The sequence below is a fragment of the Molothrus ater genome, chromosome 19, assembly GCF_012460135.2.
Source record: "Molothrus ater isolate BHLD 08-10-18 breed brown headed cowbird chromosome 19, BPBGC_Mater_1.1, whole genome shotgun sequence".
In the NCBI taxonomy this organism is placed as follows: Eukaryota; Metazoa; Chordata; class Aves; order Passeriformes; family Icteridae; genus Molothrus; species Molothrus ater.
Genome location: NC_050496.2, coordinates 5,331,442 through 5,346,407, shown reverse-complemented (window position 1 = coordinate 5,346,407; position 14,966 = coordinate 5,331,442). Strand labels below are relative to the sequence as shown.

The 14,966-nt window shown below is 57.7% G+C and overlaps 1 protein-coding gene across 4 annotated transcripts in view; it reads right to left on the bottom strand.

The window, feature by feature from the left end:
* The window catches only part of CASKIN2 (CASK interacting protein 2), a 33,706-nt gene that overhangs the window by 12,879 nt on the left and 5,861 nt on the right, over window positions 1-14,966 (bottom strand). The gene's annotated exons all lie outside the window — the stretch shown is intronic.

The window sequence follows — 14,966 nt, the reverse complement described above, 5'->3', positions numbered from 1 at the left end:
GAGGTGAAGGTCAGGGCAGGAGGCAGAGCCTGCAGGCCCCCAGGCCCCCAGAGGAACCCCATCCCACAGCCACACCCACCTCCCAGTGCACAGAACAGCGCCTGGCCCATCCCGGGGGTCTCTCCTCTACTCTCCTCTGCCTCCACTTTCACATCCACGAACCCTCAGTGGGCTGACCCAGCTCAAGCTTAGCATTTTCCTCCCTCCATCTCTCCTGCCCTATCCATGTGTGCCCCCGGGATGGGTCAGACCCCGCAGCTCCTGCCACCCTGGCTTGGCAGAACAGTGAGCGCTTCCCTCCCCTTTATAGGCACTGACACACCAAAACTGCTGAGTGGGGCCATTTTACCCCCCACTCGCTCCCTGTGCCCGCCACTGCCACTGAGGCCTGGCCCACAGACCACATGGTTGGCATTTTTATGGCCAGGACAGAGGCTGAAGCTTTCAGCCATGAATGCAAGGATTGTGCTACCTTGGATATCCCCATCCCTCTGCCCAGCCCTCCCTCCCCTTCAGAGACCCAAGAATTGTGCCACTTTGGCTATCCCTATCCCTCTGCCCATATCTCCTGCTCCTTCAGGGACCACTGGGCAGCAGAGGATGCCCAGCCCACCCTCAGCACAGCCTCACATGCACCCCCAGTGCACCCCCAGCTCCCTGCCCCTTCCCGCAATTAATTCAAATGGATTCCTTCCTCCCACACAGAGAGGACATTTTATTCTTCACCGAGGGGCTGAGAGCGGATTAACATCTCTGGAATTCATCCGCTAAGTCAAAAGGGAAAGAAAGGGGAAGGTATGTGGGGGGGCCAAGAAATACCACCACTCCTCCTCTGCCTTTCCAGGCAGCCCCATCGCCGAGCCAGGGAGGATTAAATGCTTTGAATGGTTTCTCTGCTTTTTCCTACAGAAAATCAAAGTCTGAGTGCCAGGCTCTGAGCCTGGGGTGAAACAGCTGCCCAAACCCCACTCAGTTGTGGGGGGGTCCTGGGGAAGGAGCCCCTTCCTCGCAGCCAGGTAGATCTCCGAGGCTGAAGATCCTTCTCCTTTTCCTTCCTCTCCTTCTCCTCCTTAATTCCCTTCTCCCTCTCTCCCAAGGTCTCTGCCCACCTTGCATGGCAGATCCCATAAGCCATACTGGGCTGTGTGACCCCTCTGCTGGAAAAGAAGAGCTGATCGGGGGCTGGCTCATTCATCATGCAAATGGATAATTAAAGGAAACCAAGGACTGGGGTGTTCATTACTGCAATTTACAGTGTTTTGTAAACAGCCTAATTAACACAAAGTGAGCTTGGAGTGGCTGCTGGTGAAGGACTCGTGACTTCTCACCACAGCTGAGGGGATCAGGACAGGATCACCCTAATTACCTCTTCCAGGGACTGTTTGTCTTTGAGCCTCAGCCACCAATCCAACAGACCTTCCCAAAGGAACTGGCTCCCAAAGCCATCACTCAGCAGAGCTCCCACTTCCCCCTCCCAGCCCTAAGAACTCAGGATCTGGGGTCTTCATCAAGGACAAGTCACTTCCCTTGACCTCAGCAGCCAGGAAAAAATAACATTTCACTTGTAAATTGGCCACTTCTGATCCAAGTCCTAGAGAACCATAACCACTGGGATTGCTCCTACCATCTGCAGCTGAAAACTGCCACTGGAAAAGGGTCAGGAAGGGGAGGAGAAAGAAGAGGAGGAAGAGGGGTCCTTACTCAGGGCAGGAGGGGCAGACCCTCAATGATGACCACTGGGAGTGCAATGCTGGGAAAAGAGATGGGCTGGATGGAGATGCCCAATGAGCACCAGCACTTCCAAAAGAGGCAGAAACATCCCACAGCCCCTGGGGGCTGGTCCTGGAGTTGAGCAATGCCCACTGTTTGAAGAAGGAGAGTTCACCCAAAAATCCTCCCCCTAACCCCACCTTCAAGGGGACTGAGCTGGCCAGCGGGGTCCAGTAAGCAGGGCTGGGATGTCCCAGGACACAGTGGGTATCCCAGGCAGCTGTCAGCATCCACATCTCCCTGAGCAACATTCCTCAAATTTGTTCCCTGCTCCAGCAGCCCCAGGGCAGGACCACAGGGACACGGTGTGGGTGGCTGAGAAAGCCTCAGGTCACAAACAGCAGAGCCGGGAGCAGCATTCCCTTTGGGGGTCTTCCTAAATGCTTGGATCCACCTTGGGCAGGGAGGGAAAGCATCCCTGGTTTGCAGCTGGGTAAATCACTGCTTGGAGAGCTGGAGGGTTTGCAGCAAGGCTGGAAGGTGAAGTGTGTGTGGGAAAGTGTCTTGGCACCCCAGCATAAAGGCACAGGAAAGGAGAGGAATGGAGGGATGGAGGGGAAGCAGAGCACAGGCAGGCAGCTGGGACCTCTCCACCAGTGCCATCCTGCTGCACAACCTCAAACTCCAGGGACCTGGTGACAGGAAGGCAGCTGATGGGACATTTCCCTGCAATCCCCTTCCTCATTTCATCCATGTACTCCTTTTGAGGAGTTCCCCAAGTTTTCCCCACATTTCTTCAGCCCCTTCTCTCCCTGTTGGTGCCCAGGCTACCCATCCTTTTCCACACAGCTGTTCTAGAGGCTGGGCCAAGCTGTTCCCAATCCCACAGCCCTCCCAGTCTGGCCTCTTCAGCTTTGGCCAGGGGGCTGCAGAGCTGGGCTGGGAAAGGGCTGCAGGGTTAATCCAGCTATGGCACTGGGATGGTGTGGCCAGATCCTTCCCAGCCACATCATCACCCCCGCTGGGTTTGCACTGGGCCAGGGGCACTCTCAGGCCTGATCTGCAACCCCCATTCCGCACCAGGAGCACACTCATAACCCGGGAGAATGAGCCCAGAACACGGACCCAGCGCTGAAATACAAGACATCCTGACGGAGTTATTTATTTCCAGGGAAAAAACCCAGCTCGGTGCACCCCAAGGGTTAACTCCAGCCCCGGGTTCCCCCCGCCCGGCCCTGCTCCCCAGCACGACCCCCGTGAGGGGTCCCGCCGGCTCCCCCCGCGCTCTGCCCCGGCCCGCCGCGCTCCCCGGCGCCTGCCCGGACAGGACGAGGCTCCGCAGCGCAGGGCTGGGCCTGAGCGAGGCCTCGAGGGAGCTGAAGAGCTTCTGTGCGGTGTCTGGCTGCCAAGCGGCAGCGGGAAGCACCTCCGGAACGCTCCGGCAAATTGCTTACAAATGTCGGGCCGGCCGCCGGCCGTGGCGAAGGCAGCGCGGCCGCCGAGCACCAAACGGGGCCGGGACCCTCAACCCTGGCACGGCCTGGGACCGGCCCTTGGCCTCTGGGTCCCCACTGAAGCACAGCCCCGCACGGCGCATTCCCAAGCAGCCCCCTTGGCCCATGCCTCAGTTTCCCCGCGGGCTGCCCTCCTATGGCGGGGATGCCAGGCTGGGCTGGGCTCCTCGTGGGGTGCGGGGGGCACCCGGGGAGCGGCCGGCCGGGGCGGGCACCTCACCCGCCGCTCTGGCAGCCGGCCCGGCACAAACCCGTATTTACCCCCGCGAGGCACTCGCCTGGCGCCGGCTGTGCCGGCTGCGTGGAGCCAGGCGTGCCCTCGGCCGGCCCAGCAGCCCTGTGCCAGCGGACCGGGCACCCTGAGTCACTCGCTGCCCTCCAACGGAGAGATCGGTCCTGCGGGAACACCCGTGAGCTTCACCCCGAGCTCTTGGAGACCGACACAATCCCTCCGAAGCTCTCCTTGGGAAGCCGTGACACGTGCTCGCCTGGGTTTGGCTGGGGAAGGAAATGCCCAAATATCCTGTGGAGTCCTGCCCTTTGGATGCTCCTGCCCTGGCTCTCACACAGGAGAAGGCAAGTTTTTTTGCTGTGACCCCCTGCCGGATTGTCCTGCGATTTGGGCAGCCACAGCAGAGCTCCACCACAAGGCTTTGTTGCTGTCCAGGACAACACACAAATACGTAACTGGAGATCCACCGTCTTGCCAGAAAAACAACCCTTTCTGCTGGTTCTGTGTCACAGACTCTCATCCCATCCCTTTGTCCTGGGAAATCACATCCCCACGCTGCTGGCTGCAAGTACCCCTGTGTCATGAGCCTCCCTGTGCTGCAGGTCTGAGCATCCCAGTGTCATGAACATCCCTGTGCTGCCAGCCACAGCATCAACCCTGAGTGTCCCTGTACCATGAGCATCCCTGAACATCCCGTCCTGAGCACCCCTACACTGCCTGCTACAAGTACCCTGCATGCAGGAAAGCCCTGCAAGGGCACTGCAGGAACACCATTCTGCTTCCCTGGGCAGCGGGAGAGGGACAGTGTGCATTGAACACACCAAATACATACACATACCTTCTTGGGAAAATGAAATCCACCTGGGGACTGTCACCAGTAAGCCAATAAACCAGTTGGAGGAGCTAATCAGCTGCTATCCCGCAGAGCAGCAGCCATCTCCGATGGTGGTGGCAGCCTCTGGAGCTGGAGGCAGAGGTGGCAGGAGGTGACAGCTTCACCCAACCTGCCCTGTGATGGCCCGGAGTGGCCCTGCCTTGGCACATGATGGGTTCATGCCAGGGCTCAGGACAGACTCACCATCTTGGCCAAAATCAAGACCTAAAGAGGTGATGTCCATCCCTCTTCCGCAGGAATCACTACTCCCTGTCACCTCTCTGTCCACAGGCACGTCCGCTGTGGCCACCCACAGCCGGCTCCTCCTGGCGCAGCCTTCCGGCAGACCAGCTGCTTCAGGAGCAGTTTCCCAAATGTTCAGAAGATTCACCCACCTCGATAGGGAAGGAGTTCAGCCACAGAGATGTTAAGAAACTCAACCAAAGCTGCCCAGCCAGCTCAGAACAGAAGCTGGGTGAGAGTCAAGGGGTCCTGACCCCAGCTGTCTACTACAGCCACCAGCTGCACCCCAAACACTGAGCCCAGTGCTGTGCCTGGCTCCCCAGACAGGAGCTCCCCTAATTCCCCCATGGTGATGGTCGGTGAATTTGGCTGCCAAGATGCTGCTGCCTGGGAAACCTGGCTGAGCAACCATCCCTGTGCCCAAATGCCATGGCTGTCCCAATGCCACAGGTGTCCAAAGGCCAGGGGTGCCTTCCTTGCCCACAAAGAGCCTGTGCCAGGTTTGAGGCTCTGCAGCATCACTGAGGATGGGCTCCCCACCAACACTGACAAACAGGCCCCTTGCCAAGCCAGGTACTATGGGGTTGGCGTGACTGGGGTAAAGCCACTGAGTTAACTGGCAAGGATGGGGAGGCTGCAATCAAGGAGGTGAAATCCCATCAGCAGAGGGAAAATGGCATTGACATGAGAGCAGCTGGGAGCCCCTTACTGTCCCTACACCAACATCTGGTAACTCCTCAAGAGTAATTGGCATTTTCACCCCTTGAGAAACCTACCAAACCCTGGAGCAGACCAGGGCCACTGCTCTGACACTGCACAGGCTGCAGGATGGCTGTCACACCAAGCCCTGCTCCTGGTTTCAGCAGCCTGGAATAATCCCAGCAAGTGCAATAACCTTCCAGGAGCTGAGCTCTGGGCAGCTTCTCACGGCATCCTGAGGCTGGACACAGCACCCCTGTGCTATGAGTATCCCTGCACCTAATGCTCATTTCTAACCTCAGCAAAAGTCACCATTTACCCCTGTCTGGAGCCCCAAATCTTAGGGCTTACAGCCACACAGAGCACAAGCTGTTCCTGTCACCAACTTGTCTCTGCTGATGGCATGTCTGAGTCTCCTCTGGCAGCTTGGCCTCCTTCCTCATCTCCTTCTTTAAGCAATACTATCCTGCAGCATGTTCAGATATGATTGTGGATGATGGTGAAGGTGGGTGATGGCAGAGGAGTTTGAGAGGTCCAGGGATCTGCCTTCCATCCTGGGCTGGGCTGGAGGCCCACCATAGGGAAAGAGGGATAGGGCAATGGGAGTCAACTGGGAGCCTTTTTCCTTCTTTAGAGAAGTCTGGGAATATTTTTTCCAGGGTAAATCAAACTTCTAAGGTTTTTTAAGAGGCTGGCAACAGGTGAGACATTGGGCAGCATCTCCACACAGCACAGACATTGATCACTCACCCCCAACCCAGCTACTCCAGGACCCCCATCCAAACCCCCAATTCCCCCCTGCTGCTTCCCCTCACAAGCAAAGCAGGAAAAAACACGCAGTTTGTTCAAAGTGAAGGCTCCCAGAACAATGAAAGGAAAAGCAGAATCGGAAACCCTGTCTCCATCCACACAGCTGGGAAGAAGGTGCAGCTCTCAGCTCTCGACCCCAAGGTTTGATGGCCACAGGGGACAGAGGGGACAAATGCCAAGCAGGGAAAAGAGCATCACAGGAATCCTTTGGGGATGGATTCCCCCCTTGCAAAAGCCAAACACATGATCCTGCTCTGAGTTTCAGGCCCACAGGAGGATTTCAGGTGGGGTGAGATGGATGGTGCTTGCTCCCCTTCTCCACAATAATTTGTGGGTTTGTAGTGGCTGCCTACCCCAAAGTGATGCAGCCCAGCCCAGCTCCCCTGGCTGGGAGAAGTGGTAACACCTCTTCCCCACAGAGCTGAAATTGCATACCCCAGCCCCATCCAGGATGGAAACAGCTGGGAAAGGCTTTGGGTGGGGGAAGCCAGGCAGCTCCTTCGGAGATACAGGGGCTCCTTTCCCAGCTGGCCGGGGAAACGCGTTACCGGGAGGTGAAGTCACCGTCCCTGCTGGGACCTGGCTATTCCGCTCTCCAGGATATGAACTCAGAGGAGCTGTATTTGCCCAGGGAAGAGGTGGAGCCTTTTCCATTTCCCCCATCCTTCCGAAAGGACAGGACGCCTCCTGAGCGGGAAGAGATGGGCCGATAGCGGTGGGGGCCAGCGGCCAAGTGCCAGCACTGCCTGAACCTGGAGCGGGCTGGGCCCATGCCTGGGCTATGGGACATGGGACCAGCAGAGCATCAGCTCATTAACAATGCACCTCAGCTCATGTCCAGCTGGTTCCCTGGAAGCCAAGGAAGGGCTATCCCAGATACCCTGGCAAAGGGGCTGCACCTACAGACACTCAGTATTGTCATTAATGCCATACCCAGTAAATGGTGCATTAACATAATCTGTGGTGGATGTGCTACAGATTGACAAGGGCAGAAATAACACAAAAAGGACTTAGAGAGATTAGGAGAACAAACCCAGGCAGATTCAACCTGGGAAAAATGCAGATTGCAGCATCTGGGGAGAAATAATCCAACCGGCAGCAGGTCAATGGGAGGAAGAAAGAGGGGAAGCAGGATGTGGGGGGACGGTGTGAGGAGCAGTGTGAGCGTGGGCACAGAGGGACCTGCTGGTCAGGAAAGCAACCTCGGCAGCCCTGCACGGGGGGATGCTGCTCCCCAGGGCACCATCTCCCACCGTGTATTCTGTTGCTTTCTGGGGTACAATCGTCCATCACATACCCGGGGCTGTGAACATGAGAGAGGCTCACAGGGAACATGAGAGATGAGTGACAGGAGGCAGCAGTGAAGGGCTGGCTTTGCATGGGAAGATTAGGGCAGGTCAGTAAGTCTGGATTAGCTGAGCAACAGTTAATTAGGGAGGGCGAGCAGGGACGCAGCAACCCAGCAACCCACCTACACCTGGAGGGGTTTGACGCTCCAGAGCAGCACGTACCTATTTATTTTATGGTTCTAACAATGAGCCCCAGATAAAAATTAGAGCAGCCAACAGTGGCCAACAAAACCCTGTGGGCTCAAGGGAGTGAAACAAAGATACAGCCCCTACATTGCTTGGAGGTTGCAGCAACCCTGCAGCTTCCAGGGGAAGCAGGGCAAGGCTGAGGCTGGAGGACGGGGCTGCCGCAGCCCTATGGCACCATGTCGCCATCAGCGCCAGCCCCGTGCCCGCACATGGCAGCTTGGCACCCAGGAGCTGCTCCAGCCGGTGGAGCCAGTACTCAAAGCACACAGCGATGCGGAGGCTGGAAATCCTGTGACATCCTCCTCCTTTGGCCCCAGGGAAGCTGCTGTGCACCTGGAGCAGGCGCTGCCAGGGCGGACAGAGCGGCTGTCCCCACCCTGGCTGCGCTAATCTGGGCAAGGCACACACAGGATGGGAGGGGAGGCAGCGGGAGGTGAAGCTGTTCGCTCGAGGTCACCCAGAAGGTCGATGGTTCAAGTGTCGCCACTCCTTCCCAAGGCTGTCACACGGCTGGGAACTGAATTTTACTCAAAACTCCCCCCTCTTGCCAGTAGCCCGTGGGCAATCAGCTGTCGGCAGCCCCGGACTAACCTCAGACGGCTGCTGGCGGCCAGTTTGGAGTCACACGGTTAAAAATACCTTGTGGATGCTTTTCCTCAACTCTGACCCCGTGAGCCGGTGCTGCTGCCAGCCCTGCTCAGGGACGTGCCGGTGGGGTCCCCTGGGACAGTCACAGCCTGGGCTGTGCAGGGACAGCAGGCTGTGGCAGCTGCTGCCTGGGGACTGGGTTTTCCTAAGAACCAAGGATTTCCACTTCTGGGGGGCTGCTGACTATATTCTCTATTGCCAAGCTGAAATAAGGGGGTCAGCTTCCTAAAGCTTCCTTCCAGCAAGTGATGCCTTCACTGTCCAGCTCCCTCTGAACTGCAGCCTGGATTTCAGCAGCTTCAGCAAAATGTCTCCTTCCCTCCGAGACAAAGAGCCAAAACGTGGCCTCTGGTTCCTGTCAGTCTCAAGGGATGCTGGATGGGTGACTGCTCCTGCAGGTTTCATGGTGCTGCAGCCGTTTGTGGCATCTGCATTGGGAAAGAGTGTAAGGATCTCACTCAGCAGTGGCCACTCAGCTCCCAAGCCATGATGGATGGGAGGGATCCTTCTCCAAATCCCTTATTGTGTGTGCCCCTTATGGTGAGGGCACACAGGGCACCTTGCTGTTCCCATTCCCTGTGCAAAGGTCACCTACCAAAACTCGTGAGAACTGACTGGCTGCTCCATGCTGCTGGGAAATGGGAATGGGAGAGGGATGGATCCATCACTAGCAGGCACAGGCCAAGCTCTCTCCAGCCTGAGACAAGCAGCCTGATAGAGATGGTCCCACTGCCACTCTCCTTTCACTCTCAAGGCGGGGAAAACTGTTGTCCTTTCAATAGCATCCCATGGCATGGTGTTGTCCATGCCCAGAGTGAGAGCTTCTTTCCCAGATGGACCAGACCCTCCAACTGCCCGCCTGCATTTCTGGCTGGACCATTCCAAAGTGGGAGAAGCCATTGCCAAAATCTTGCCCACTGCCTTAGCTGGATTTGGATATTTTCGTGCAGCTGTGGCAGTGAAGGATTTGTCTGGGATCCTGATCTACAGTGGGGTTCCATATGCAGTGGACAGGAGAGGGACATGACAGCTACATGACCAGGATGTCCTGCACCACCCTGCATATCCCCACATGGAAGCAGCAATCACTTAGCAGTTAAGGACAGTCTGTGTCCTGGGGAGAGGCATCACCCTGTTCTGGAAGCAGGAACCCGCCCCAGGACCCACACCCACCTTCCCATCCCTTCGGGGCCCTTGGTGACTGCTGAGTTATTCTGGGCACTGCGTTCCTGACCCCCTCCCCTCATCCCAGCTGCTCCAGGGCCAGCAGGGAGGGCAGCAGGTTCCTCCCATTGCCCAGCCCGGACGCCAGAGCCAGGCAGCAGCTGCTTGGGGACCAGCTGGGGACAAAGGCAACACGGAGCAGCCCCATCCCCCCATATACCTTGGAAGGGACAAGGGCTGAGTTAGTTACAGCAAGGTCAAAGGCATCACAATACAACTCCAACAGAAAAGAAGGAGCTGGATCTGAGGCATCACAATACAGCTCCAATAGAAAAGGAGCTGGATCTGAGGACCCCCAGTCCATGGGCTGAGCTCTGGTCAGCAGCTCCCCATAAAGGGATCAGGAAGGGGTTGGGGGACAGTATATCAAAACTTCCCACCCCCCAAAGAACAGGCCCACCTCAGCACCAGAGGTAAACAGAAGCAGAGGCAACATCCTTGGCTCCTTGTCACCCCTCTGCCGGGTCAGCCCCCTCCACCCCAGCCCTGCCTGGGCGCTCCCCACACCCCATCCCGACGGAGCAGTGGTGGGACACAAGCCAAGGCCTGCCTGCTCCCTGGACCCCTGCCGGGAACCCGATCTGTTTACGCCTTCCCAGAACGGCGGGTGCGTGTCGGGAACGGCCCCGGCAAGCCCGACTTGGCGGCGCAGGCAGGACGTGGGAGCAAGCCCTGAAACCCCACCTGCTGCCCCGCAGCATCCCAGGGCGGGTGTGGGGAGAAAGTGGAGGAGCACAGGGAAATATGGGACCCTCCTGCCTCCATCTGCTTCTTTTTGTAGGAAAAGGCACCACTTCTTGCTCTGTGCTACCCCTCCTGTGGCATCCATGGCCCCCTGACCATGAGACCATGGTGGGTTGCTCCATCCCCAGGCTTGGCAGGGAACGGCTTTCTGAGCAGTGGCAATCCTTCTGGGAAAGCACTGGGAGAGCCAACTAGCTCTGGAAGGCCCTAGAAGGCTCGTCCCTTCCTGGAAAACAAGGTACTGTTTTTGCAAACATAGCCAGCAACGTGTGGGTGCAGGGGACTGATGGCCACATGCTGGTCCCTGTTCCAGGGTCTGGGTTGTACCCAACTGGGGCTGAGAAGAGGCACCCAGCTGCACTGCTCCTGGGAGGAGATGTTCATCCAGGACTGCTCACCTGGTGTGAATTCAGTCTCACAAAGCCACAGACATTTGGAGCAGGCTGCAGTGGGACAGACTCATGACTTTAGGGACTTGGAGCTGGACACCTGCTCATCCACACCAGGTTTGGGTTGAAAGGAACAGAGAAGCAGCTCCAGGATATTCATGTGCTGCTAAATATAACCACTGGGACAGATGCTCCCTGCAAGACAGGGAGTTACCTGCACCTTAGCACTGTTGAGCAGGAAACTGAGGGCTCTCCCATTGCTTAAGTAGCTCTTGAGGTTTGGAGACACAGAGCAGGGTCAGAGGCAGCACCTCATTCTGTGCAGGAGCCTCCTTCCCTCTAAGGAGTGTCTCCCTTTTTTTTAAGCCAGCAGGATTAGCAGGTACTGGTTCAGGGAAGCCAGGAAGGCTCATGAAGCCCTTCCCATCTGTGTCAGCCCTTCCCATCTGTGTCAGCCCCACAAAACCAAACCAGAGCTGCTTCAGACCAATCAGAGAAGCCTGAGTTGCAGCCCAAAGCAGTCCCTGGACCATGGCTGTGCAGGACCCCACACTGCTGGCCAGACTGACCGTGTCCCCATGTTCCCTGTGTAGGCAATGATTAGCCACCAGGGAGGACTCTGGCCCCCTTTGGAGGCCACTGAGGCCAGTGGTTCTCACGTGGCCTTGCCATGGTAGGGACACATCCCAGGTCCCTGAGAGGCTGCACAGGCCAGGGAGACAGGACACCCATGGAAGGGGAAGATTGGTGGGGCTCCCAGTCCCCAGTTTCCATACTGCTATTTGCATCCAGTTCACCTCCAGCTGAAACCCCCTTCAGGCTTATCCACGCCTGTCCTGGCAAAGAAACAAGGCAATGCTCCACAAGGGGCTGCTGGAGGGGAAGAGTGAGGCAGGCAGCACCAGGATAGATGTTCTGTGGGTGCAAGAGGCACCTGCAGAGTGGGTGGCAGAGCCTGAGCCAATCTCGCTGCTGGGGACACCTCAGTGACAGACACCAGATATCCTTGCCATGCTCACCAACTCCTTTCCAAGCAGACAGGGCCTTACACAACCAGCCGTGCCCAGCATTATGAAATCCCAGGATTTTCACCCCTCCCAGCACAGCCGCCCACCTCAGATGGCTGAGCCAGACCCAGCTCCTGGGATGGCACCAAGGAGGACAGGGCAGGGGTCTGGGCATGGCATCAACGCTGGGGGCCACGTGCTCCCTGCACAGCCTTGGCCGGGCCCGCGGGGAGCGGCGCTGGCAGGGCTTGGCGGAAGCAGCGCCGGACGTGTTGCACCAGGCCTGGGATGCCGCGGGAGCTGCATGCCTGCCTCACGCAGGTTCTCCCTGCTCCCTTATCTCACCATCGCAGCCCCGCTCCCTTGCAGCTCCGGCCTTTCTCCCTGGGGTTGCAAACGGCTTAGGGTGGCTGTGCACCTACCCTGGGCAGCATCCCGCAGGAGCGAGGGATGGGCCAGAGTATCCAGCCCTTCCTTCCCTGGGAGGGTAGAGATCATACCAACAGAGCCATTTCCAAGCAGTTTGGGCATCTCCAGACAGGTCTGTGACTCACTATGACACCTCGGCAAGGCTTGGGTGATATTACAGCCCCAAGGTTCAAACAGATCCCTCCCTCTCCATCCCAGGCACAATTTTTAGGGAAGCCAGGATGGGATTTAGGGGGAGCCAGAATGCTCGCAGCTCCTCCCCACCCTCTCACTTGCTAGAGCAGCCAGAAAAAAAAGGTGGTTTATTGTTATTTAGTTTCTTGCCCCTTTCATACTCCTTTGCCGGAGTTTTTGCCAGCGGCAGGCCCCGGGTCTGGCGGGGATCCAGGACAGCCGAGGCGCTTTTAAAAACAAAGCAGGGCGCGTGCATGCACACATACACGCACGGCATCCAACCCCGCTTTTAACTCTTGCCGGAGCAATGCTGGTGGAAGCATCCATTTCCAGCAGGAAACCATTTTACACACGGTCCATCGCCACTGGGATCCAACAATTCACCTCCCACCTTCCCAGAAAAACCTCTTTGTGGCACTGGGATCCTGACAGAGAGGTGGCAGAAGTGATGCTGGTCATTTTCGTGGTCCTAGAACCAGCCAAGCCAGAGGATGGAATGCCAGTGCTGGCAGTGTCCTTGCCACATCCCCTTCTCTGCAGCCCTGGGGAGCACTGTCCTGGTTACCGTGCCTGTGTGCTGCTAGCAGCCGGGCACACGGTGTCCCAGGGCTGGGGCTGCCCTCCCTGTCTGCCTTCGAGCCGTCGTCATCTGAATTATCATGTATTTCTGGGTCAGACAGCCAAAACGGCCTCTGCAGCCCTTGGGGAGGGGCAGCTGAGCCCCCTGGTCTGGGCTGAGTCATCAGGAAATGCCCAAGGGATGGAAATTCCCCTCCTGTCCCAAACCTCAGCCTCCTGCCTGTGACACTGGGGATGGCTGCCAGCCTGGCTCCATCCATGGCCCTGAGGGACCTCCACATTTCCAGGAGATCCCAGATTCCCTGGCATACCCCAGTGCTGTCTGACCATCTCCAAAGGATGGCAGCATGACCTGGAGCAGACTCAAAAGTCTCCACATTCATCCCCTTCCCCAGAAGGGTTAGCCTGGTTTTCCCCCCACTCTTTTACAAAGACAAGAAAAAGTCAGCTGCAGTGGCCCAGGCTGACAGCAGGGACCACAGGCTGCCCTGCCAATGGGCGTCCAAAGGCTGGGGACAGAAATACAGACCTGGGACAGGGGGAGATGTGGAGCTGTGAACACAGGGAAATGGGGGGCAGGGGGCAGGGGCTGGGCCAGCTGATGCCCAGCACAGGCTCCTCCATCTCCCTGTGTGATGCTGTTTCCTTGTCCCTTATCTCCTGCACTGGCACAGCGACTCTTTCCCTGGCTTCAGGCACTCCAGTGGCAGCCGGGCCCCTTTCCAAACACAACACCTGTTGGAGCCCAGCTTTGAAAACCAACTATCCCTTCACTCCTTCTGCTGCCTGTGCGGGGCTTTTCCTTCCTAGCTGGAGAGGTGCGAACGCCAGGATGGGAAAACCCACCCAGCAAACATCAGGCTACCAGAGGAGACCCCCCTTTACAGGGAGGTCAGGAGCCATGGGAAGAGGAAGAAAGGATTGACCCCCACCCTGCCATGGAGCTGCAGCCCCACCACCATCCAGCCTCGTGGCTGCCGCACTCTCCAGAGCCTTTGAAGGCTCTTTTCTCCCGCTCCCCCCACCCACCCACCGCAGGCTGGTTCAGGAGCAGGTCTGGGCACGCTGTGGGGTGGTGGGGTCCCCGGCACGAGGCCACCACCAGCCCAGCTCCCTGGGCACGGTGCCTCACCCCGCTCCTGGCTCAGTCCTGGAGGAAGAGGGAGTTTTGCCCGTTTCGGCAGAGTTTCTCAGCGTCTCTCCGCAGGCGTGCCCACAGCCTTTCCAAGTCGGAGCGCGGCTGCGGAGCCGGTCCAGCCCGTCAGACCTAGAGCGTGCGGGGAGAGGAGGGGAGGACACAGCCAAGGACGCTTTGGGAACTCGTCCTCGAAACTTGGGCTCCAGGGAATGTGGCCAGAGCCACACTTGTGCTCGGTGGCAGAGCCGGGTGCAGCTGCCTGCACTGCCCAGGGCAGGAGTGGAGCAGGAAAGGTGCCCAGACACCACTGCACCACTGCCACCAGGGAAAGCCATCGGGTGTAACAGAGCCTGACACGATAAGGAACCTGCCCAAGGCCAGTCTGAGCTTTGCTCTCCAGCCAGACCAGGAATTGCACCTGGAGTACCCCCGGACAAGCCTCGCTCAATAGCAGCAGCAAAGAGGAGGATAGTCCTCCTCTGTAAGGGGGGATGCTGCCTAGCACAAAGGCACCTCCAACACTATTACAAAATTACTAACAGATTGCAAAAAAGGAGCAACTTCTCACCCAAACAACTACAGACCTGCTGGTGTTGGGAGAAGTATAAATCCCAGCAGGTCATAAAAGGAGGGCAGATGTTTCTGCAGAGGACAGGGACACAGGGTGCCAGTGGCAACGGCTAACAAATCACAGGAGAGATATTAAACCTCACGCTTTGAGGCTTAAGCTGATACAGCTACTAGGGATTAGGAGGAAATTCAAGGGGGAGAGAAGGAGCGATTTATCCCACATCTGCCTGCTACAGTCTCACAGCACGTGGAGCAACATTGCCCTTCTCCTGCCAAACTGGATGGTGGCAGCAGCATCTGAGGGCTGGCACAGCTCTTGAGAAAACCTTAACATGCTTTGTGCTGCTGGGGTGCAGTGGTGAGAGGCTCCAACACAGGCGTGGAGATAAAGCCAAGACCCCTCTGCAAGCTTTGCTAGCATTTAACGACTTGCTAGGTCATGGC